General features: G+C 40.8%; 1 protein-coding gene across 2 annotated transcripts in view; it reads left to right on the top strand.

Annotated features, from left to right (window-relative positions):
* The first annotated feature begins 276 nt into the window (after window positions 1-276).
* The window catches only part of ZRANB1 (zinc finger RANBP2-type containing 1), a 62,624-nt gene continuing 39,641 nt past the window's right edge, over window positions 277-23,259 (top strand). The window contains exon 1 of one of the 2 annotated variants that reach the window (XM_036103067.2): window positions 277-660. The gene's annotated coding sequence lies outside the window, so the exon portion shown is untranslated. The remainder of the gene's footprint in view (window positions 661-23,259) is intronic. The other variant, XM_078076998.1, reaches the window with a different exon arrangement.

The raw sequence follows: 23,259 nt of genomic DNA, 5'->3' as shown, positions 1-23,259 counted from the left end.
GGCGCGTCGCCTGCGTCCCCCTGCCCCGAGTACGTCGCACCGCCCTGTCGCCTCTCGGCGCGCCCCGCAAAGCGCCCAGGGCCCGCAGCCCGGCCGGCAGCTGTCTCACAATCGGGGCCGGGCGCGGGCATGACGTCACCTCTCCGCGGCCCGCCTCCTGCGCCCGGAAAGAGGCGGCCGCCTATTGGCTGCGCCGCTGGCGGCCTCCGGGCCAATGACAGGGCGGCGAGCGGCGGGGTCGGGCCTTGACGTTGTGCTGCTCGCCGTGGGGTTTATTTGGCTCCGGGGCCACTCGCCGACGCCATTAGGAGCCGCAGCGCCGGAGGCCGACCCCCTACCACTCTCCCCCCCTCTCCCTCCCGACCGCCCCCCGCCTCCGCGCCTGCTCTCCGCCCCCTCTGCCCCCTGCCCCCCGCCCCCCGGTAGCCGGGAGCCGCGCGCGGGCCCGCGGAGACCATGTCCTGACTGAGGGGAGAGGGCGGAGGCGGCAGCAGCGGGGCGGGCGGCGGCACTGAGGGAGGCGGAGAGGGGCCGGGCTCGGCTCGTCGCCGCGGGCTGCTCGGGGAGTCGCCGCCGCCGCTGCCGCCGCCGCCGCCGCCGCCGGGCGCTGAGCATCGGACGGGGAGAAGGAGCAGGAGCTGGAGGAGCTGCCGCCGCCAGGTAAGTGGGCCCCGGGAGGGCGCCCCACTGCAGGCCCCTCGCGGCCCCCTCTGCGGCCTGCTCGGCCCCTCGCTCCCTGAAGGCGCCCGGGCCGCCGGGTCTCCGGGGCCGCCCGCCCGCGCCCCCTGGGGTTGGTGTCGCGGGCGAGGGGAGGCGACGCGAGGCGAGGGGCCCGGTCGGCCGCCGCCGCGCTCGCATCTTGGGCTTTCTCCGTGCGGGGACAGGCCCGGGGCTCTGGGAGGGTGGGTCCGCCGCGCTTGTTTACCGACCATCGAACAGCCGCGGCTGGACGCGCTGCCTGCCTTGCCACCTCTCTTCCGCCAGATTCCCCCCTCCCGCCCCCCAACTTCTTTTCCTGCCACCTACGGGCGGGTGAGTGGGGCTTCGCTCCTGCTCTGCAATAGGCCGTAATACTTGGTTCCATCTCCACAAGTTGGTGCTGGTCTCCAAACTTGTATTTCGGCCCTTTAGCCGCTTCCTCTCTGCCTCCCAAGGTGGCCTCCGGTTGGTGCCATTTCTACGAAAATAGAGGTGGGGGCGACGGGGCTGGGCTGGGGAGGAGGAGTTGGAACTAGGGGACGGATTGTCTACCCCTCGCTCGCAGTAACAGTTGTTCAGTGCAAGTATCTTGTTATTTTCTCCGCAGTGGTTTGGTATGGGTTATTTCACAGACAAAAGGACTGTAATGAATACTTGGCGTTAAGCGCAAGGGACAGGCAGTTTGGGATCACCCTGGAAGTTTGAACCGGCCCATTATCTTTGAGATACACTGGTGTTTTGAAACACTCTGACTGAGAATTTTGAGTTTCTGTCGATTTCTGTCCTTTTCCATTAACTCCATGGACTGTCAGGTTAAGGGCCATCGTCTCTACTCTGTATTTTGGTCTCTTTCCTCACGGTATGATTTATGGTATTGTCAGTACATTTAAGGTACGACAATATTGTTTTAGGAATACAGCTGAGAAACCCTTAAGTCTTGGGAACCTTATATAATGAGTGGTTCTTCTCCCTGTGGTCTTCTAGTTGACTTTATCACTCGTGCGACCTCAAGGGTACCCCTGTTTTGATCAAACATGGATGACTCAGTGTACAAATCATACGCCAGGGGAAACCATAAAAATTTTTGATCTTGGTTTGTGCCAAGGGCCTTGGAAAAGTCACATAAACTGTGTTTGTGAAAAATAAAGCTGAATCTCGTCTCCTGGTTATTATTAATTAAATGAGGTAATTCAAAGATATGCATTCACTTACACTAAAATTTCATGACATTGGTTTTATTGGGCTATTAGGGAAACTAAGAGGACAGTACTGACACATTTTAATCTTTGGGGAGGATAGTTGAATGTCATGAGGGATTTTTATTTCTGTTGATGTTTCAACACCTTTTATTAATGCTTCAGAATATTGAGACACTCAGAGCGTTGAGACACTCATTTAGTTACTCTTGAAATGTGCCTGGGTTAGTATGATGAACTCATTCTTGGTTGTGTATTCTCAACTTACGGCCCCAATCCGCCTCTGTACACTGATAAGGGTTACGGCATATCACATTTAAGGGCTAAGGGTTAAAACAGTTATGGAACTCACGACCCAGTTGTACAGTATTTGAGGTAAATTGCCTACTATGTGTAATTGATATAGTGAGGGCTGTTCAGTGTGCTTTACCCTTACATTGCTTTTATAATAAGTGGAAACTTTAAATGGGAGTTGGAAAAGTAGAGCACTTAGGTTTTTATTTAACTTGGTTAAATTTTATTATTTGAGCATTGCTGCTGCCTCCTTTCTCCCCCAGTAATAAACTCTTAGGCCTGGGCTCTGAGCACATTTTCTCCCAGTGATGTGCAGTCTCATTTGGAATATTTGTGCTTGCTTATGCTTTGGGTAAATAATATCTTGAACAATTTAACACTCTCATCCCCTCACTCACAACATAAAAACTTCCAGCACGCTCATTACATGCAAAGTAAGGTTTAAGCTTCTTGGTGTGGTGGTGAAGTTTCTTTGTAACCTGGCCCTGATCCACTTCAGTCTTAACTCTTTTTTCTTCCCTTTGTGGATTCTTAGTTCTAGCCAAACTAACTTGTTAGTTGCTGCTGTGAAGTCCCTCCTCTTGGCCTTTCTTTGTGCCTTTTTTTCTGTTTGAAACCCTCTTCCGCAGTATTCATGGATATTCTCTTTACTTTGGGCCCAGTTGAGTCCTGTCTCTTGAGAAGCCTTTCGGACTACAACCTCAAGGGATTTATTCACTTCTTTTTTTTGTGTGGGACTTTTCTTTTTTTTTTTTTCTTAGCATATGCTAGGCTGGATTTCAATATATCTTTTTATGTTTTTATTCTACTTCCCAATTAGATTTTAAGACCTCTGAGAAATGGGTATGAATTCTTTTTCTGTGAGGACCGTATATTCAGCACTGAAATATGGATACATGATCTGACAGTATTTTTGGTTATAGAAGTGTTCTAGGATATGCTGTTCGTAGTCTTCTAAGTTGTGAGGTTTCTGGGATTTTGATGATTTATGAAATAAAATATTTGAAGTTATGTCTGTCTCTTAAATTTTTTTTGTCAGTATGTTTATTTCTATTATTAGTGTGGTTTTCTTCCTGTAGAGAATGCGCAACGATTTGGTAATGATCATGTATCATTCAAATAAAAATAAGTACTGCAGTTCTGTAGTTTACTTCAGATTTGAGTCTCGTGCAGTTACTTGGGTTTGAGTTTGGCACCAGTAACACTAAGGGAGGTCATTCCATGTTTGTCTACAGGTAGCATTTAGCATCATGAGAAGGAGAAAATAATCTGTAGTCTGTTTGCATCCTTAACCTCAGATGTTGGCAGTGTGTGTCATTGATCACGAGGCGGATGAGACACAGGAGAATGTGTGATTCACTGTTACCTGTCAACACTGTTGGAAGAAAACACAAACAAGCCGGTCCATAGTATTTTCGTATACCAAGGATAACATGTATAATTATATAGTACATGGGTGGGTGCTGATGTAGTCGGAAAATGTTTCTGTTGTGTGTGTGAGTAGGAGGCTTGGTATTTTATGGATATATAATCTCTTAGCAGTAAACAATCTTGATTTATCCATTGCATGTATGTGGAAACGTGTCCTCTTCTTCCAGTTCATCAAAACATTTTTTCCTTGTAATTGATTTTTTTTTTTAGAAAGTAGTTTACATAAAAACTGTTTTTTAAGCTTCAGAAACCTTTTTAGCATAAATCGAAGCTGAAGTTAGTCTGTTAACAAACTTTCCAAACATATTAAGCATTTTTACGTAGGCTATTTGCATTTGTAAAAGGCACTTCCATGGAGTTGATACCGGTAATTTTACCACTTGAGAAATCTGGATCAGTAAGCATTCTTTGCTTTCTGGGAGGGTGGTATTTTGGTTAAGATGCAATTTTTGACAAGAGCCATCAGTTTGGGGCGCCTGGGTGGCTCATTCGGTTAAGCGTCTGCCTTCTGCTCAGGTCATGATCCCAGGATCCTGGGATCTAGTCTCACATTGGGCTCCCTGCTCAGCGGGGAGTCTGCTTCTCCCTCTCCCTCTGCCCCCCCACTTGTGTACACGCACTCTTTCTCTCTCTCACTCTCAAATAAATAAAATCTTTAAAAACATTTTTTTTTTGAATTTTTGAATTTTAAAATGGATGTTGGTCAGGTAAATTGAATATAAAGTTGATAATTTTTCAGCTGCCTAGTGAATTTAACTTTTCAGTAATGAAAAAACTAATTTCCTTTATTTTTATAGTTCCTATATTGAGGGCAGGCTGTCTCACTCTCTCCTTAATCAACACAGCATAATTTTGGCTTTTCACCATTTGGTAAGTCAAAATTTTATGTGGCTTGAATGCACGTAAATAAAAGAATATTTGCAGGCATAAAGCTTGTGGGAATCAGTTGCATATCTTTCCACTTTTTTTCTTAATTTTAAAGTAACCGTTTCATTGAAATTTATTTCATATACCATGAAATTCACTTTTTTTTTTTTTTTTAAGATTTTATTTATTTGAGAGAGAGAAGTGCCTGTGTGAGCTGGGGAATGGGGGTGAGGGGCAGAAGCAGAGGTAGAAGCAGGCTCCCAGCTGAGCAGGGAACCCCACCTGGGGCTTGATCCCAGGACCCTAGGATCATGACCTGAGCCGAAGGCAGACGCTTAACCAACTGAGCCACCCAGGTGCCCTGAGGTTCACCCTTTTAAAAAGAAGTATATAATTCATTGGTTTTTAGTGTATTCACAAAGTTGCGTAGCCATCACCACTCTCCAGAACATTTCATCACCCCAAAAACTGTACCCATCAGCCAGTCATTCCCTCTTTTGCCCCAGTTCCTGGGAACCACTAATCTTTCTGTCTCTATGGTTTTGCCTGTTCTGTACATTTCATGTAAGTGGAATCAGTCATTCAATATGACCTCTTTTACGTCTGGCTTCATTCACTTAGCATAATGTTTTCAAGGTTTATCATGTTGTAACTAATATGTGTTGGTACTCTTTTTATGGCTGAATAATTAATATTGTATGGATATACCGCATTTTGTTTGTGTTTATCCATTGATTGATTGACGGACGTTTAGGTTGTTTCTACTTTTTGGCCGTTACGAAGTATGCTGCTATGAATAACTGTGTACAAGTGTCTGGGTGGACATAAGTTTTCATTTCGCTTGGGTATATACCTGGGAATAGAATTGCTGGGTCATATGGTATCTCTGTTAAATTGCAGCAGTACACTTTGATTGGGATTCTGAAGGGAGGACATCATTTCTGTGATTTTTAACAAAAGCACTGCTAAATCCTTTGCTTTTTTTGGTCAGGGTGGGTAATATGTTATTATAAATTTTTATTATAAAAACTCGTTTTTTGGTGTTTAGTGAAGCTAAAGTTTGTTTTCACATGGGAACTACAGTAATTTGCAATTTTTGACTAATTTTTTTTGAAATGCTATCCATTCAGTAAATACCAGTAGAATATTTTGTTGCTTTTTATTTCCTAAATGATGAGTAAGTGACTGTTGCAGAGCAAACACTGTTTATAGAGACATAAAGGTGAATTTTCCACAGGCAGTCATTGGAAACAAACCATAATTCACAAAACTAAGTACTATGAAGTGGTAAAGAAGTGAGTGAATTAGCACAGGTTAGGTATGGGTCAGGAAGGGCTTTACAGAGATGGGAACATTTACGCTGGTCCTTGCAGAAGTAATAGGTTTCTGAAACTGGGTAAGATGGGGGTTGGGAAGGGGCAAGCGTCCGGTGCAGAAGTAAACCTGTGTGTGAGGGTATGGAGACGTGAAAATTACTTACATGTCCTGTTTAAGGACCAGCAGAGGCTTCAGGATAGCTAAAGCATGTGGATGAGGTTGCTGAGGCACTCCTATCCAGTCCTTACCTCACTTTCCCCAGAGCTAGTATTGTGGGGCTGGGAATTAGAAAGGTGGAGTGATCCTCTTCAGTATGGATCATCTTCACAGATAGGAAGAGAGAATTCTGTCTCCCCCCTCCGTCTCTGTCTTTCTTTGTGTGTATGGTGGGATATATGGGGGATATTTATTAAGTTGAAAATCTGAAGGCATTGTTTTTATATAAATTCATCTAGCAGATTAATTTTTGGGCACTTACTGTGTGTTCTGAAGTTGTTTAAGATTTTCAAAAAGTAGATTATATAAAACACTGTTACAAAGCCTACTGAAATTAAAACATTTAATAATGACCTAGTCACTGTTCAAAAAGCAACCATACTGGATGTTGAGATACCCAGGTGAACAAGACTTGTATTTACATTCCTGTATGGAGAGGCAGCCTAGGAGCAAACAAGGAAAAAAACCAGATAGTGGTAAGTGCCATGCAGATAACGCAAGCAGGGTGATTTGGTGGATGTGACTGAGTGGTCAGGGAAAATCTTTCTTTGGAGGTAGTGTTTAAACCTAGATCTCAGTGACGACAGCTGGCCATATGAAAATCTGGGGATAGAGCGTTCAAGGCAGGAGAGATTTCAAATATAAAACTCTTAACGTGAGATCGAGCTTGCTGGTAAAAGGGAACAGAATGAACTCCATTTTTATGTAGAGATTTTTAAGAAAGGCTGCTTTTAATTTTATTCTGAGTGGATTGGGAAGCCATTAGAGGATTTTAAATCCTTGTGTTGTGATCTGGTTTACATTTCTAAAGAATCCATCTGGCTTCTATGTAAGGATGGTGGATAGATTAGAAAGCAGTGAGAATAGTGGGGAGGCTTTTCAGTAATCGACAGGAGAGTTGATGGTGCCTGGGACTAGGGGTTCACACCTAGGGGATTCTGGAGGAAGATCAAGATTCTGGGACTTGTTTTGGAGGTGGTGTCAGTGTCCGTGCTTTGTGGTAGCTAGAGACAGTGGCTACAGTCAGCCTGTCTTGTCACCTAATACTCATGTTTTATTCTGGGGAAATGTTTGTGTAATCCTGGAAGGCTCTGGTACACTAATGAGAAAAAACCGGAGTCAGAATTTGGGGTTTACTTCTTAAAGCTTTGTGACCCTGGGCAAGTCATTTTACTTTTCCTGGAGCCCTGGATTCCTTGTCATTAAAATGAATATACTTGTACCTCAGGGAGATTCTAGGGTATCTTAGGGGAGAATACCTGAGGGTTCTTAGGATTAAGGGAAATAATGTAAGTGTTCTGTGGCCTAAATCTCCATACATAATTTAAGGTGGTGTTATTTCAAGCTGGCAATTGTTGGTAGTATTAATTATGGGATGTGGATCTTGAGGTTATTGGTTTTAGTACCTACTTAAAGACAGGTGTGGCATTATTAGCGTAATTTTTTTCAATGAAGACCTTTGGGTCTTAATCATTTCGCCAATATCCGAGATTCAGTAAGAGGTGGAGAGGGACTTGAATTTGCGTCAAAGAAGTGCAGTACATTTTCCTGTATATGGGAGAAATAAGTATAAATATCAAGAGATGGAACTGATCTGTCCATAGTAGATTAAAGTAGATTTCACCTTAACACTTTGGTGAAAGGCACTAGTAAATCACTAAAGGAAAATACTGTAGGATATTCTTGAAGCGCGTGTGTGTTTGTGTTTCTGTGGTGGAGCAGATACTTAAAAGACCTGTCAGGAAGGGCCTTTGATACCCTGTTTAGGATTTTTAACTTTGGTAGGATGCTCTTGAAAATTTCAGAGCTGCAGAACAGCAACATCAGATTTTTTTTTCTTTTCCTTTTTTTTTTTTAAAGATTTTATTTGCGCGCACATGCACGCGAGAGAGAGAGAGAGAGAGAGAGAGAGAGAGAGAGAGAAGCAAGCTCCCTGCTGAGCAGGGAGCCCGATGCAGGGCTCCATCCCAGGACCTTGGGATTATGACCTGAGCTGAAGGCAGACGCTTAACTGACTGAGCCACCCAGGTGCCCCTCTTTTCCTTTTTTGACCACTCTGGTAGAGATGTGGAGTAAGAAGGTAGGAAAACCAGTTAGAAAAATAGTTGAGGAAAGAAATGATGAGCTAGGGCTTGGTGATAGGGATGGAAAGAAGGGCTAGTTCTTGAGAAAGGCTTAGGGTATACGAGGCAGATTTATTCTCTGATAAAAGGACTCTTCTATACCTATTTCATGGTTTTTATCAGGATAAAAATAATGTATGTGCAAGTATTTTGTAAATAGTAAGATTTATTGTGTGATGTGGATATATATAAATAACAAATATATATTCTCCCCAGAACTGTTCGAAAATCAGTTGCAGACATGATACCCCTTTATCCTTAAGTATTTCAGTGTATATTTCCTAAAAATCACAGGCTTTCTGCTACATAACCACAATATAATGATCAAAACAGGAAATTAACATTGCATGATATTATGAAATTCTTAATAAGAGTCTACAAATCTTTTTTTTTAAGATGCAGGTTTTATTATTTATATATTTTTGAGTAATATCTACACCCAACATGGGGCTCGAATTTACAACCCCAAGATCAAGAGTTGCATGCTCTACCAACTGAGCTAGCCAGGTGCCCCAAGATTCTATAAATCTTACTCAAATTTGGCACTTAGTCCATTAATGTTCTTTATAAAGGCAAAAGAAAATCTCAGATTATGTGTTGCAGTCTTTTGTCATTTTTTAAAAAAGATTTTATTTGTCAGAGAGAGTGCGCACAAGCAGGGGGAACTGCAGGCAGAGGGAGAAGCAGGCTCCTTGCGGACCTGGGACAGGACCCTGGGATCATGACCCGAGCCGAAGGCAGACGCTTAACGGACTGAGCCACCCAGGCGCCCCCAAAGGGTGATTTTCTAATCCAGTTACTTTTTGCATTTATTAGTTGGATTTTTACTGTAAGGAGGAGCTTTCTCTTATTTACTTATTTGTGTGTTTATCAGTGTCTGTGTAGACTTACAGATTTTTATTTTAGTCAGTGTTTTAAAATCTTTATTGTCGGGGTGCTGGCTCAGTCTGTTGAGTGCCTGACCCTTGGTTTCAGCTCAGGTCATGATCTCAGGGTCCTGGGATCAAGCCCCGCATCTGGTTGGCTCTATGCTCAGCGTGGAGTGTGGTTGAGGGATTCTTCTCCCCTCCATGTCCTTCCCGCTCTGCTCCTCCTCCCCTGCTTGTTCTCTCTTTCTCTCCTCTAAAATAAATAAATAAATAAAATCTTAAAAAAATAAAAAAAAAATTGTCATTGTTTATGGTGATGCTCAAGTTGATCCAGATTTGGTCACTGGGAGCCTTTCATACTAATTTCTGTGTCTTTTTGTTTTTTTAATTTAAGATTTTAGGTGTGACTATATTTCAAATTTGGTTTTATTTTTTAGAACAGCTTTAGGTTCAAACCAAAAGTTACTGTAGCCTTTTTAAAACTATCATTCTTTGAGAGCTGATTTTTTTTTTTTTTAAAGATTTTATTTATTTGACAGAGAGAGGCACAGCGAGAGAGGGAACACAAGCAGGGAGAGTGGGAGAGGGAGAAGCAGGCCTCCCGCCGAGCAGGGAGCCCGATGTGGGGCTCGATCCCAGGACCCTGGGATCATGACCTGAGCCAAAGGCAGACGCCCAACGACTGAGCCACCCAGGCACCCCTAATTTTTTTTTTTTAAAGAAAATGTTTCCTGTGTATTAGTGACTTAAAAAGAAGCATTAAGCAGATTTTAAAAAACAGACTTTATTTTTAGAGCGGTATAGGTTCATAGCAAAATTGAGCAGAAAGTATAGAGAGTTCTCCTATATCCCTTGCCCCAACACATGCATAGCCTTCCCCAATATCAATCACAACAGAGTGGTACATTTGTTACAGTTGATGAATTATTATCAACCAGACTCCATAGTTTACGTTAAGGTTCACTCTTAGTGTTGTCATTCTATATATGTCAAAACCCATAGAATGTACAAGTATCCACCATTATAGTGTCATACAGCATATTTTCACAACCCTAAAAATCCTCTTTGCTCTGACTGGACATTCTCCCCTCCCCACAACCCCTGGCAACCACTGATCTTTTTACTCTCTCCTTAGTTTTGCTTTTTCTAGAGTATCATGTAGTTGGAATTACACAGTATATAGTGATTTCATATTGGCTTCTTTCACTTAGTAATAGGCATTTAAGGTTCGTCTGTGTCTTTTTATGGCTTGATCCGTCACTTGTTTTTAGTGCTGAATAGTATTTCATCGTACCACAGTTTATCCATTCACCTCAGATCATGTGTCGCACCTACTGAAGGACATCTTGGTTGCTTGCAAGTTTTGGCTGTTACGAATAACATCTGTATGCAGACTTTTGTGTGGACATAAGTTTTCAACTGCTTTGGGTAAATACCAAGGTGCACAGTTGCTGGATTGTATGGTAAGAGCATGTGTAGTTTTGTAAACTGTCAAACACTGTTCCTAAGTGGCTATACTATTTTGCATTCCCATCAGTAATGAATGAGAGGTCTTGTTGCTCTATGTCCTCGCTAGCATTTGGTGTTACCAGTGTTCTGGATTTTGGTCGTTCTAATAGGTGTGTAATGGTACCTAATTGTTATTTTAATTTGCAGTTTCCTCTTGACCTAGGATGTTGAGCATTTTTTCATGTGCTTATTGGCCATCTGTAGATGTTCCTTGGTGAGGTTTGTCTGTTTAGATCTTTTGCCCATGTTTTAATTGGATTGTTTGTTATTGTTAAAGTTCAAGAGTTCTTTGTATATTTTGGATAACAGTCCTGTAGCAGATAGGGCTTTTGCAAATATTTTCTCCTATTTTCTGGCTTATCTTTTCATTCCCTTGACAGTGTGTTTTGCAGAGTGGAAGTTTTTAATTGTAGTAAGAAATACTTCAGAAAGTATTTTTCATGGTATTTTATCTAAAAAGTCATTGCCATAGCTAAGGTCATCTAGATATCCTTTTATTTTGTCTTCTAGGAATTTTATAGTTCTTCATTTTACATTTAGGTCTGTGATCCATTTTGAGTGAATTTTTGTGAAGGATGTGAGGTCTGTGTCTAGAGTAAATTCTTTGCATGTGGGTGTCTAGTTGTTCCAGTGCCTTTTCTTTTTTTTTTTTTGAAAAGACATCTTTTCTCCATTGTGTCGCCTTTACTCCTTTGTCAAAGATCAGTTGACTATATTTGTAGGTCTCTTTCTGGGCTCTGTTCTATCCCATTGACTTGTCTATTTTGCAAATAACACACTGTCTTGATTATTGTAGCTTTATAGTAAGTTTTGAAGTTAGGGGTATCAGTTCTCAGACTTTGTTTTTTTTTTTCTTCAGTACTTTGTTGGCTATTCTGGAAATTATGGTTCTCCATATAAACTTAGAGTTGCTTTGTTGATACCCACAGAAGAACTTCCTGGCATTTTGATTGGGATTGCATTGAATCTCTTGATGAAGTTGGGAAGAAGTGAGATTTTGACAGTTTTGAGTCTGCCCTTCCATGAACATGGAATAATAATCCATTTCTTTAGTTCCTCTTTGATTTCTTTCATCAGAGTTTTATAGTTTTTCTCATATAGGTCTTGTATGTGTTTTGTTAGATTTATACCCAAGTATTTCACTTTTGGGGGATGCTGGTGTAAATGGTGATAATGTTTTTAATTTCAAATTCCGTTTGTTCATTGTGTTATATAGGAAAGCAGTTGACTTTTGTATATTAACCTTGTATCCTGCAACCTTGTTATAATCACTTATTAGCTCTAGGCGTCATTTTGTTGATTTTTTGGGGTTTTCTATATAGACAGTCCTATCATCTGTCAATAAAGACAGTTTTATTTTTCTTCCCAATTTGTGTACTTTTTAAATTTTCTCCTACAGCATTAGCTAGAATTTCCAATTTGATGTTAAAAGGAATGGGGAGAGGGAATATTTTGCCTTATTACTGATCTTAGTGGAAAAGTTTCTAGTTTTTCACCATTAAATATGATGTTAGCTGTAGGGTTTTTTGTATATGCTCTTTACCATGTTGAGGAAGTTCCCCTCTATTTCTAGTTTGCTGAGAGTTTACCCCCCACTCCATGAATGGTTGTTGGATTTTGTCAAATGCCTTTTCTGCATGTATTTGTGTGATCTTGTGGTTTTTTTCTTTTTCGGTGTGTTGATATGAAGGATTACATTAATTGATTTTTTGAACATTGAGCTAGACTTGCATATCTGGAATAAACCCCACTTGCTTGTGGTGTATAATTCTTTCTATACATTGTTGGATTTGATTTGCCAATATTTTCTTGAGGATTTTTGCATCTTTGTTCATGAGAGACATTGAAAGACAGGTTTTTTATCACTTTTTAACTTTTAGTTTTCTGAAGTTTGTGTGTTATTCACCTGTGCAAGTTTAAGATGAAATAAACTTTGGTTCATATTTTGATAGATTTTCTTTATTTTATGAACTGTACCTACAAGTTGTAGAAAGAAGCTGTATTTGTAAGTTTTCCAAATGTTTTAACATTGCTTCTCAAACACAAATGTTTTATTTATTATTAGACTCAATAGTCATAAAATTATTCTGTAAAAGTACTACAGAAGTTTGAAAATGCTTACTGTCAATTTTTCTACAGACTGGTAAACAGTTTGTAGACTATTACAGGCTCCTGGACCATGGTTTGAGTAGCAGTCTGAATATTATACAGTGTACTGCTTCTTGCTCCTTTTCTTTTCTTTTTAAGATTTTATTATTTCAGAGAAGAGAGCACGCGCGTGGGGGGCGGGGGCAGAGGGAGAGAGAGAATCTTAAGCAGATTCCATGCTGAGTGCAGAGACCGACGTGAGGCTCCTTCCCAGGACGCTGAGATCACAGCCTGAGCTGAAACCAAGAGTCCGCTGCTTAATTGACTGTGCCACTCAGGAGCTCCTCCTGCTCTTTTTCTAATAGTCTGAGCCTTAATTCTCAGTCTTGAACAGCATTTTTACCTTCCTAATAGATTTTAAAATTTTTCATTATGAAAAGCTTCCAGCACACATACACACATATATATATAGACTAGAAAAATGAATTCTCATGTATGTGTCACCCATATACTAACACATGGCCAATCTTGTTTCATTTATGTTCCTCTTACTTCCTCCCAGTCTAGTATTTTAAAGCAAATTCTAGACATTTTACAGCACTGTAAATATTTTCAGTAAGAGAAAAGGACTCTTTTTTTTTTTTTTAAGAAAGGGAGCGGGGGTGAGAGGCAGACGAGAGACAGAGAGGGAACCTTAAGCAGGCTCCATGCCCAGTGCTGAGCCTGATCTCGATCTCACAAACCTGAGATTTTGACCTGATCCGAATTCAGGAGTTGGACACTTAAACTAACTGAGCCACTCAGCAGCTGCCCTGAAAAGGACTTTTTTTTTTTTAAAGATTTTATTTATTTATTTGAGAGAGGCAGAGAGAGAAAGCATGAGAAGGGGGAGGGTCAGAGGGAGAAGCAGAGTGGGGAGCCTGATGTGGAACTTGATCCTGGGACTCCAGGATCATGACCTGAGCTGAAGGCAAGATGGTTAACCAACTGGGCCACCCAGGTGCCCTGAAAAGGACTTTTTTTTTTTAAAGATTTATTTATTTATTTATTTGACAGAGAGATAGCACAAGTAGGCAGAGTGTCAGGCAGAGGGAAAGGGAGAAGCAGGCTCTCTGCTGAGCAGGGAGCCCGATGCGGGGCTTGATCCCAGGACCCTGGGATCATGACCTGAGCCGAAGGCAGCTGCTTAACCAACTGAGCCACCCAGGCGCCCCCTGAAAAGGACTTTTTTAAGAGCATAGGTACCACGCTGTTAATCACACCTTAAAATTTTAATAATTTCTTAATAACAAATCAGTGTTCAAGTTAATTTTTAACATGTATTTAAATTTTAATACACAACCCCACACACAGGAGTTTGCTGATTGCATCTCCATGGAATCAGTTCTATTCCCCTATAATCCTGTAAACCGGTAATTAGATCTGGAAGCTTGATCTTATTCAGGTTTGATAACTATTATTATTTGGCACAAGTAATTCATAGGTGGTATGGTATATGAATGTTTGATAGCTTTATTTTAAGAATAAATTTTTGATACTGCTTACATCTATTAAGTGATCATTAACTTAATATTAGTATGTATTTTAAAAATTGGGCTTGCCTACCAGAACTTAATAACAAATGGAGGAGGGAAAAGTTAAGAAAATGCTTCATTATTTCTGGAAATAGAGTATTTGCAAAATTCAGTAAACAAGATTTGAAAGTGAGTCTTTACATAGAAGAATATTGAGACTCTTTGATAATTACAGTTTAGTATGTGGGATGGAGATTCTCAAGATTATCTTAATTCATTTTTTTTTTTTAACAGGTGAGAGAGTTGAGGCTCTAAGATAAAATTGACTTACTTGCTATCTCACAGTCTTTGCTTTCCTTTAAAAAAGGGACACGTATGTATAGGCGCTGCAGTTCATACACATCTGTCATTTGGGGAGATCCTCCGTTTTTCGGTCGTCTAAATGAAAATGGAAGCCTTTTCTATAATTTTAATCGACATACTGTGATTTCTTTAGTAATCTGGATTAGTGTATTAGTTTAAGGGAAGTCAGGCTGTTTTTTTGTTTTTTTAACAAAATTTATTTATTAGAGAGCACTAGCGGGAAGGGCAGGGACAGCGAGAGAGAATCTCAAGTAGACTGTGGGGCTTGATCCCACGACCCCGAGATCATGACCCGAGCCAAAAGCAAGAGTCAGGATGCTCAACTGTGCCACCCAGATGCCCCCAGGCTGGCTTTAATAATATTTTCTTTCTCAGGGATTAAATAAAATAAAAATAAAATAAAATAACAAAATAAAAACACAAAATAAAAAATAAACAAAATAAGAAAATAAAAAACCCAAAAAATCCCTTAAGGTATTTTATAGTAGAGAACCATGGTGAATATTCCCAGGTGGTTTTTTTTTTACTCGATTTAAGATGCTAAATTTAGTATATCTTTTTTTTTAAATTTTATTTATTTATTTGACAGAGACACAGTGAGAGAAGGAACACAAGCAGGGGGAGTGGGAGAGGGAGAAGCAGGCTTCCCACGGAGCAGGGAGCCCATTGTGGGGCTCGATCCCAGGACTCTGGGATCATGACCTGAGCCGAAGGCAGAGGCTTAACGACTGAGCCACGCAGGCACCCCAGTATATCTTGTTTTATAAGTAACTTTTTTTTTTTTTTAAAGAGAGGGAGGTGGGAGAGGGGCAGAGGGAGAGAGAGAGTCCCAAGCAGGGCTCAGTCTCACGACCCTGAGATCATGACCTAGCCAAAATCAAGAGGCAGACGCTTAACTGACTGAGCCACCCAGGTGCCCCTTACAAATAATTTTGTAAGGTCTTGCTTATTGCTCAACTTTTTAAAGATCTTGTAGTAGTCTCAATCTAGATATGCTGTGGGAATATTCTCTGTAATTTTGTTTATTTATTTAATTTAAAGATTTTATTTATTTGAGAGAGAGAGAGAAAGCAAGAAAGAGAGAGCACACAAGCAGAGGTAGAGGCAGAGGGAGAAGCCGACTCCCCGCTGAGCAGGGAGCCTGATGCGGAACTCGATCCAGGACCCTAGGATCGTGACCTGAGCCGAAGGCAGACGCTTAACGACTGAGCCACCCAGGCGCCCAATTCTGTGTAATTTTAAAAAGCAAAAATTGGAGCCTAATGTGTGTTAAATAAGTTTTTCTAAGTTTTCTCATTTGAACATAATCTGTCATAGTCATCTAGGAAGGGACTGCTTAGTGAGAAACTCATTGCCATTCATTAATAGTCCAGATTCTGGATAATTGGAATAAGTGACTATGGGCTGCAGTATAAATGTGTATTTATTATGTAATGTGTATAGTACCAACTTTGGAGCCAGAATCCCTTGCTGTGCCACTTAGTAGCTTTGTGACTTTGGGCAAGTTTCTCAGCTTCTCTGTTCCTGTTTCCAGTCCTTAAAATTGGAGACAATACTAGTACCTGTTTCATAGGGTTCTGAGGATTAAAGTAGTTAATGTATATGCACAGTGCTTAGAACATGTGTAGCATGCTGTAAATGCTTAAGTTTTAGCTGTTTTCTTAGTTGGACAAGGCTGATCCCGACAAAATTGTGAGGAAGACAGAGTTGACTTAGACGTTCATCCATCTCTAATGATTGGGTAAGCAGTGCCGTTAGCCTTCTGCTGTCTTTGGCATTCCTTCCCAGGTTGCCCTTTGCTAAACCTTTGCCTACTTGTTCTCCTTATCCCTGCAGTGTAAACCTAAATTACAAAATCCCCATCCTATTTTCCTGTTAGTCATTACACTAGGAATCATGAGAAAAATGATTGAGTTGAATGACTTTACATTATTAATAAATAACATTCGTGAATAACTTGGGTTTATAAAATAAGTTTTTTTTCTTTTTAAGATGTCATTTTTAAGTAATCTCTACACCTACCGTGGGGCTTGAACTCACAACCCTGAGATCAAGAGTCACATGCTCTACTGACTGAGTCAGCCAAGCACCCCATATAAATAAGTGTTTCAATGAAAATAACTTTAGTGGATTGGAAGTTAGGGAAAATAACAAATTTGAGCAAAGTTGAAGTATTGGGAAAAATATATGGTAGCTCTGAGTTGGTTTTGCCTTGGAATATTTCATCCATTTGGTTCCCTCTGCTTTTCACATCCCTCCCCTCTCTCTCTTTCTTTCTCTCTTTCTTTCAAAGATTTTATTTTTTTATTTTTATTTTTTTTTTAAGATTTTATTTATTTGACAGAGAGAGAGAGACAGCGAGAGAGGGAACCCAAGCAGGGGGAGTGGGAGAGGGAGAAGCAGGGTTCTCGCTGAGTGGGAAGCCTGATATGGGGCTCGATCCTAGGACCCTGGGATCATGACCCGAGCCGAAGGCAAATATTTAACGACTGAGCCACCCAGGCGCCCCTCAAAGATTTTATTTATCAGAGAGAGAGAGAGAGAGAGCACTAACAGGAGGGAGGGGCAGAGGGAGAGAGAGAAGCATACTCCCCGCTGAGCAGGGAGCCCAACATGGGCTTGATCCCAGGACCCTGGGATCATGACCTTAGGATGACATGAGCCGAAGACAGACGCTTAACCAACTGAGCCACCCAGGCGCCCCTATCTTTTTCTTTCTTTTACATCAGAACTCACTGATTATCTAAAAGTTCCAAGTTTGTACCCCTCCTTTCTCGAAATATCACACAAAAAGCATCCATAGTGTTTGGCAAAAAGATGGCCTTTAGTTGGGCTTAGGTATAGTAATGACTCTTGGTTTCTGTGGATACTTTGTTAATTGGGATTGATGTGTTTAGTGTGAACAGAGAATAGATAGGATAGTGAAAGAAATCAAATTCTGAATGAGGTAGCATCTTTGTAGTTCTTGCAAATGTTATTTTTAAAATGCTGGGTTGATAATGCACTCTTGGAGCTAACCCACTTCCATTCATGTTTAAGAAAATCATTGTCATGTTTCATCTAATTAGATGCCCTGAGCATTGTAGACCTTTGGTAACTTCTGTGGGTTGTTAGGTTACATTCGTTTTGTTTGGGATTATAATAGGGTGTGCATGATTGACTTGTGAAGTCTCTGAAACTGTCCAAATGAACCATGCTGAAATGGGTAGTATGGTAGTTCAAGATACATGCGTGTATATATGTACGTACATATAGATGTATGTGTATAGGTTGTGTGTGTATATATATATGTAGTGTGTATATATGTATGTGTATATGTGTAGGAACTGAAGAATATAGAGGAAGTAGGCAAGATTACAGATAAAGCCCTAGTGCATATTTAAAGAGGTAGAATTCCTCTTGAAAAGAGTAGAGAGTATGGGGTGCTTGGGTGGCTTAGTGGGTTAAGCGACTGCCTTTGGCTCAGGTCATGATCTCAGGGTCCTGGGATCGAACTCCCCGCCGGGCTCCCTGCTCAGTGGAGAGTCTGCTTCTCCTGCTGCACCTCCACCCTGCTTGTTTGCGCGCGCGCTCTCTCTCTCTCTCAAGTAAATAAATCTTAAAAAAAAAAAAAAAATAGGGAGTAGATTAAAAGAGCGTTACTATTGTTTTGTGCAAGAGTTTTGACATATTGTAAATTTTTTTTTTTTAAAGATTTTATTTATTTGTCAGAGAGCTAGAGCGAGTACAAGCAGGGGAAGCTGCAGGCAGACAGGGAAGCAGGCTCCCTGCTGAGCAGGAAGCCCGATGAGGGACGCAATCCCAGGACTGTGGGATCATGACCTGAGCTGAAGGCAGGTGTTCAACTGACTGAGCCACCCAGGTGTCCTGACATAGGGTAAATTTTTGTGTCTATAGCTCTAATCAGTGGATTGCTAAGTAGTTTGAAAGAAAAACTATTAGAATTGTAGCTTTCATTACAGTTCTTCCTGATTCTGCAATGTTCACATATTAAAATGTAAACTTCATATTCTTTGTTATATTTCAGGGACTTAGGTTTGGTTGGAATGAAGTTAGATGTACTAGTTGTATGGGTAATGGGCTCAGTTAATCAGGCACAGTGCTAGTAAGACCATGGTCACCATGGCAGGTGTTAATTTAATTTTGTTATTTTAACTGAATTTACTTTGTCCAGCTTGCCCACAAATTATTGGGAAGGGACCTTAGCAAGTATGTTTAATAAAGTAAGTTACATCGATAACTGCGATCTCTCTGTAGGAGGAAGGGCAGCACATTTTTGAGATCTGCTTCCCTTTTTTTTTTTTTTTTTTTTTTTTTTTTGAGATTTTATTTATTTGACACAAAGAGCACAAGCAGGGGGAGCAGCAGAAGGAGAGGGGGAAGCAGGGAGCCTGACACGGGCTTGATCCCAGGACCCTGGGATCATGACCTGAGTCAAAGGCTGAAGCTTAACCGACTGAGCCACCCAGGCACCCCTTGAGATCTGATTCTTGATTACTTTTTACAAAATTTCACATAGATTTAGTACTTTCAGAGGGTATTTAATGATCGTAAAAGTTTTTGTGACCTTTACAGGACACAAAGGACTTGTATCCTTTACATTGCAGGGCATGAACAATTAACCAGCTCATGAGTGCCTATGGTTTGGTACCTAGTTGTTAGTGGTGGACATTGTCTACTGAGGTCTTGCCACAGGAGTGGATCCCATCCTCTAAAATTTCTTTTTGCCTGAGATTGCTTTAAGCTCCACTCCTGTCTTTTTTCAGTACACTCAATGTGGTTTGTTCTGTGGATTTTACTAAACATAGGGCTGGTCCACATTCCATGCCACTTGATGCCCTGAGCCACAGTTTTTTTTTTTTTTTTTAATTATTTGAGAGAGAGAATGTGTGCATGCGCACTGAGCAAGCACGGGGGTGGGGAGGGGCAGAGGGAGAGAGAGAGCAGACTCCATGCTGCTCGTGGAACCTGATGTGGGGCTTAATCCCACGACCCTGAGATCATGACCTGAGCCAAAACCAAGAGTCTGCGCCTTAACAGACTGCGCTGCCCAGGTGCCCGTGAGCCGCAGTTTTCGCTGTCTCTGTCAAATAAATAAAATCTTAAAAAAACCCAAAAAACAAAAGACGCAGTTTTCGAAAGCTTGGCTACCTGATTGAAAACTGAGAATACAGGAAACACACACACGCAAATCAATATTCTGGAAACTAGCCCCAGGAGGAAATACAGTTAGTTCCAAATGCCGGTAGAAGTGTGATGGTTTGGAGTGTACTTGAAGTGATTTGGAAAAAACTCACAAGAGATGAGACTTGACCTGAGCTTTAAAGAAGGGATGGGATTTGCCACAAGTTGAGCATGTGTATCTGTTATGCTTGTGTTTGTAAAGGTAGTGCCTATCATTTGGGCGGGGTGGGGCTGGTACGTGCATGAGGCTGGGGTATGTGTGCGGTGTTTGGGAGCGAATCCGTGAGGTGGGTGTTGTGTGCGACTACTGGAAGGAGTTGGGAGTTCATTCAGTTGCAGAATTGCTTCGGAAAGAGTGCCTTGCTATTAGGAGGATTTTTCTGGTAACAGTAAGCTGGGTGGATTTAGAAAGGGAAGGCGCTTAGAAGGCTATTAGAGTAGTTCTGACCTGAACTGAGAAGGGTTGATGGCAGTGGGAAATGGGAAGAAAGGAACTGATTGGACAGAAACCATCAGAGAGACTCTGGTGGGGGGAAAGGCAAAATTCAAGAGGATTCTGCGTTTCTGTGCTGGGTGCAGAGGTCCTCATGGTGTCCTTAATGGATACAGGAGAAGTCAGGGTTAAGAGTTTGCTGTGAGAGGAAGAGAAGAGGTTTAATGTAGGATGTGATAAGGTATTGGAGCCCTGAAATGACGTCAGATTTATGGATAGAGGGTTCACTGTACCATCAATCTTCAGGATCTCGCTCAAGGCCAGTTGTTTTTTCTATTGACTGTTGTGAGGAAGGACAGTGATGTAGAAAGATGTGGAGGAGAAAAGAGGGGAATGACTGTGTGGGATTTTTGGCTTAAGAGTTAAGTAGTACTTTTTATATATCAATACTATAGTTCAGAATTACCATGTGATACTGTAACAGAACCTGAAAATTCAGCATGCTTGGAATAACCTAATTTTAACTTTCATCTGTGTTCCCCTAAGATGCTTTCTGAGCATTTATAAATTTCCATAGATTTATGTTAATATTTATATCAAAAATTTATATTAATGAGTTAATATTTATATTATTGAATACAGACTCATATTTAATAAAGCTAATACAAAACCCTAAGGACTGCTATTAGTCCGTTGTTTGGATGACTTAACCATTTGAAACTAATTGGCAAATGGGCTTCTCTGTTTCTTTCTTTTTTTTTTTTTGAAGATTTATTTATTTGAGTGAGAGAGCGTGCACAGCAGGAGGAGGGGGAGAGGGAGAAGCAGACTCCCCATTGAGCAGGGAAGCCTGATCTGGGGCTCTGTCCCAGGACCCTGAGATCACATCCTGAGCCATCGGCAGACGCAACCAACTGAGCCACCCAGGCACCCTGCTTCTCTCTTTCTTAAGGAGTTTATACATGATGAGGATTATTTCACGTCTCCAGTTTTTTTTCCATAGGGTTTTAGTAGGTGGTTGGGAGAAGTTGTGGAGTAGCTACAATTTTGAGGAATTGCCTTTAAATGAGATCTATTTCTTCTACAGTGTTTAGTAATGCTTCACAAATGTGGTCTAATTAATTCATTATTAAGCATGACAGTATAAAAAATGTTCAGTTGCTAGCCTCTGTTTTCCCCTGATCATTAATCCATATACCATAATACTTGGGTTTTTATTATTATTTCAAGTGGGAAGTATATAATCAAAAGCATTGATCAGTTTAGGACTGCTTGATAGACTTGGAGACATTATTGAGTCTGTCTACAGGTAGAGCTTGATGCACAAATGGATTCATGGATTCTTTGGTCCATAGGATGGGAATTGCTGGTATTGCATTAGAACCAAGGAATATTTGTTTGAAGAGTAGAAGTTGTGTCTGGTTCTCCTTAAAGAGGGTCCAGATTGTGCAGATTTTATTTTTGCTTTTTATTGTACCAATTAATTGAAGTATGATTCATTGGATAGAATTTAGAAGTCTGTTACATGTAAAATTAGACTTGTAAATTAAATTACTTGGGTATATGACAATATGTTAACTTAAGAGATATTTAGTAACAGTTTTATTTCAGTGTATAATATTAATTCTCAGAGCTGGTTGCTATTAAAAAAAATTTTATGTTTTTGGGGGGATTTTTGACATCTGGAAGAAAACGTGTACTTAGTGTTAATTTCATCTCAATAATGCAAAATCATATAGTTGAGCCAAAGTTATCTTTACTCTTCCATTCCATTTACTGATTACAGCAGGTACAAATGGCTCTCAGATAATCCTCTCCAATGAGTTTTAGTTTTCAGTTCCTAAAAAACGGTATTTCTACAGTCTCAATTTCCCATAGAATTGATACCGTATACATCATTATTTAATATAATGCACTTGCCTTAAAACTTTGGAGCATGGTTTTGGTATTGCTTAGTTAACCTGGATTTTTAAAGAGGGAGGCTATTTACCAGGCATATACGACAATGACTCTATTTTTTTTATGGTAGTGTTTTTTTTTTTTTGTCAGACGTGGACATTTAAACATGTTGTGCTGGCACATTAGTTCCATGAAGATTAGCTAAGATAATGTAAGGTCACAAGCTGTTTAGTTGAGCCTGTAAACATAATCAAAGTAAGACTTACTGAAGCAAGCATGAAGTTTTTTTTTTTTTTTTTTTAACTTTTTTTTTTTTATTTTTTTTTTTTTATTTTTTTTTTTTAATTTTTTTTTATTGTTATGTTAATCCCCATACATTACATCATTAGTTTTAGATACAGTGTTCCATGATTCATTGTTTGTGCATAACACCCAGTGCTCCATGCAGAACGTGCCCTCCTCAATACCCATCACCAGGCTAACCCATCCTCCCAACCCCCTCCCCTCTAGAACCCCCAGTTTGTTTTTCAGAGTCCATCATCTCTCATGGTTCTTCTCCCCCTCCGATTTCCCCCCCTTCATTCTTCCCCTCCTGCTACATTCTTCTTCTTCTTTTTTTCTTTCTTAACATATATTGCATTATTTGTTTCAGAGGTACAGATCTGAGATTCAACAGTCCTGCACAATTCACAGCGCTTACCAGAACACATACCCTCCCCAGTGTCCGTCACCCAGTCACCCCATCCCTCCCACCCCACCCCCCACTCCAGCAACCCTCAGTTTGTTTCCTGAGATTAAGAATTCCTCATACCAGTGAGGTCATATGATACATGTCTTTCTCTGTTTGACTTATTTCGCTCAGCATAATACCATCCAGTTCCATCCACGTCGTTGCAAATGGCAAGATCTTATTCCTTTTGATGGCTGCATAATATTCCATTGCATATATATACCACATCTTCTTTATCCACTCATCTGTTGATGGACATCTTGGCTCTTTCCACAGTTTGGCTATTGTGGACATTGCTGCTATAAACATCGGGGTGCACGTAGCCTTTCGGGTCCCTACTTTTGTATCTTTGGGGTAAATACCCAGTAGTGCAATTGCTGGATCATATGGTAGCTCTATTTTCAACTTTTTGAGGAACCTCCATACTGTTTTCCAGAGTGGCTGCACCAGCTTGCATTCCCACCAACAGTGTAGGAGGGTTCCCCTTTCTCCGCATCCCCGCCAACATCTGTCATTTCCTGACTTGT

The sequence above is a fragment of the Halichoerus grypus genome, chromosome 7 (genome assembly GCF_964656455.1).
Source record: "Halichoerus grypus chromosome 7, mHalGry1.hap1.1, whole genome shotgun sequence".
Taxonomy (NCBI): domain Eukaryota; kingdom Metazoa; phylum Chordata; class Mammalia; order Carnivora; family Phocidae; genus Halichoerus; species Halichoerus grypus.
This window is presented reverse-complemented; position numbering and strand designations above follow the sequence as displayed.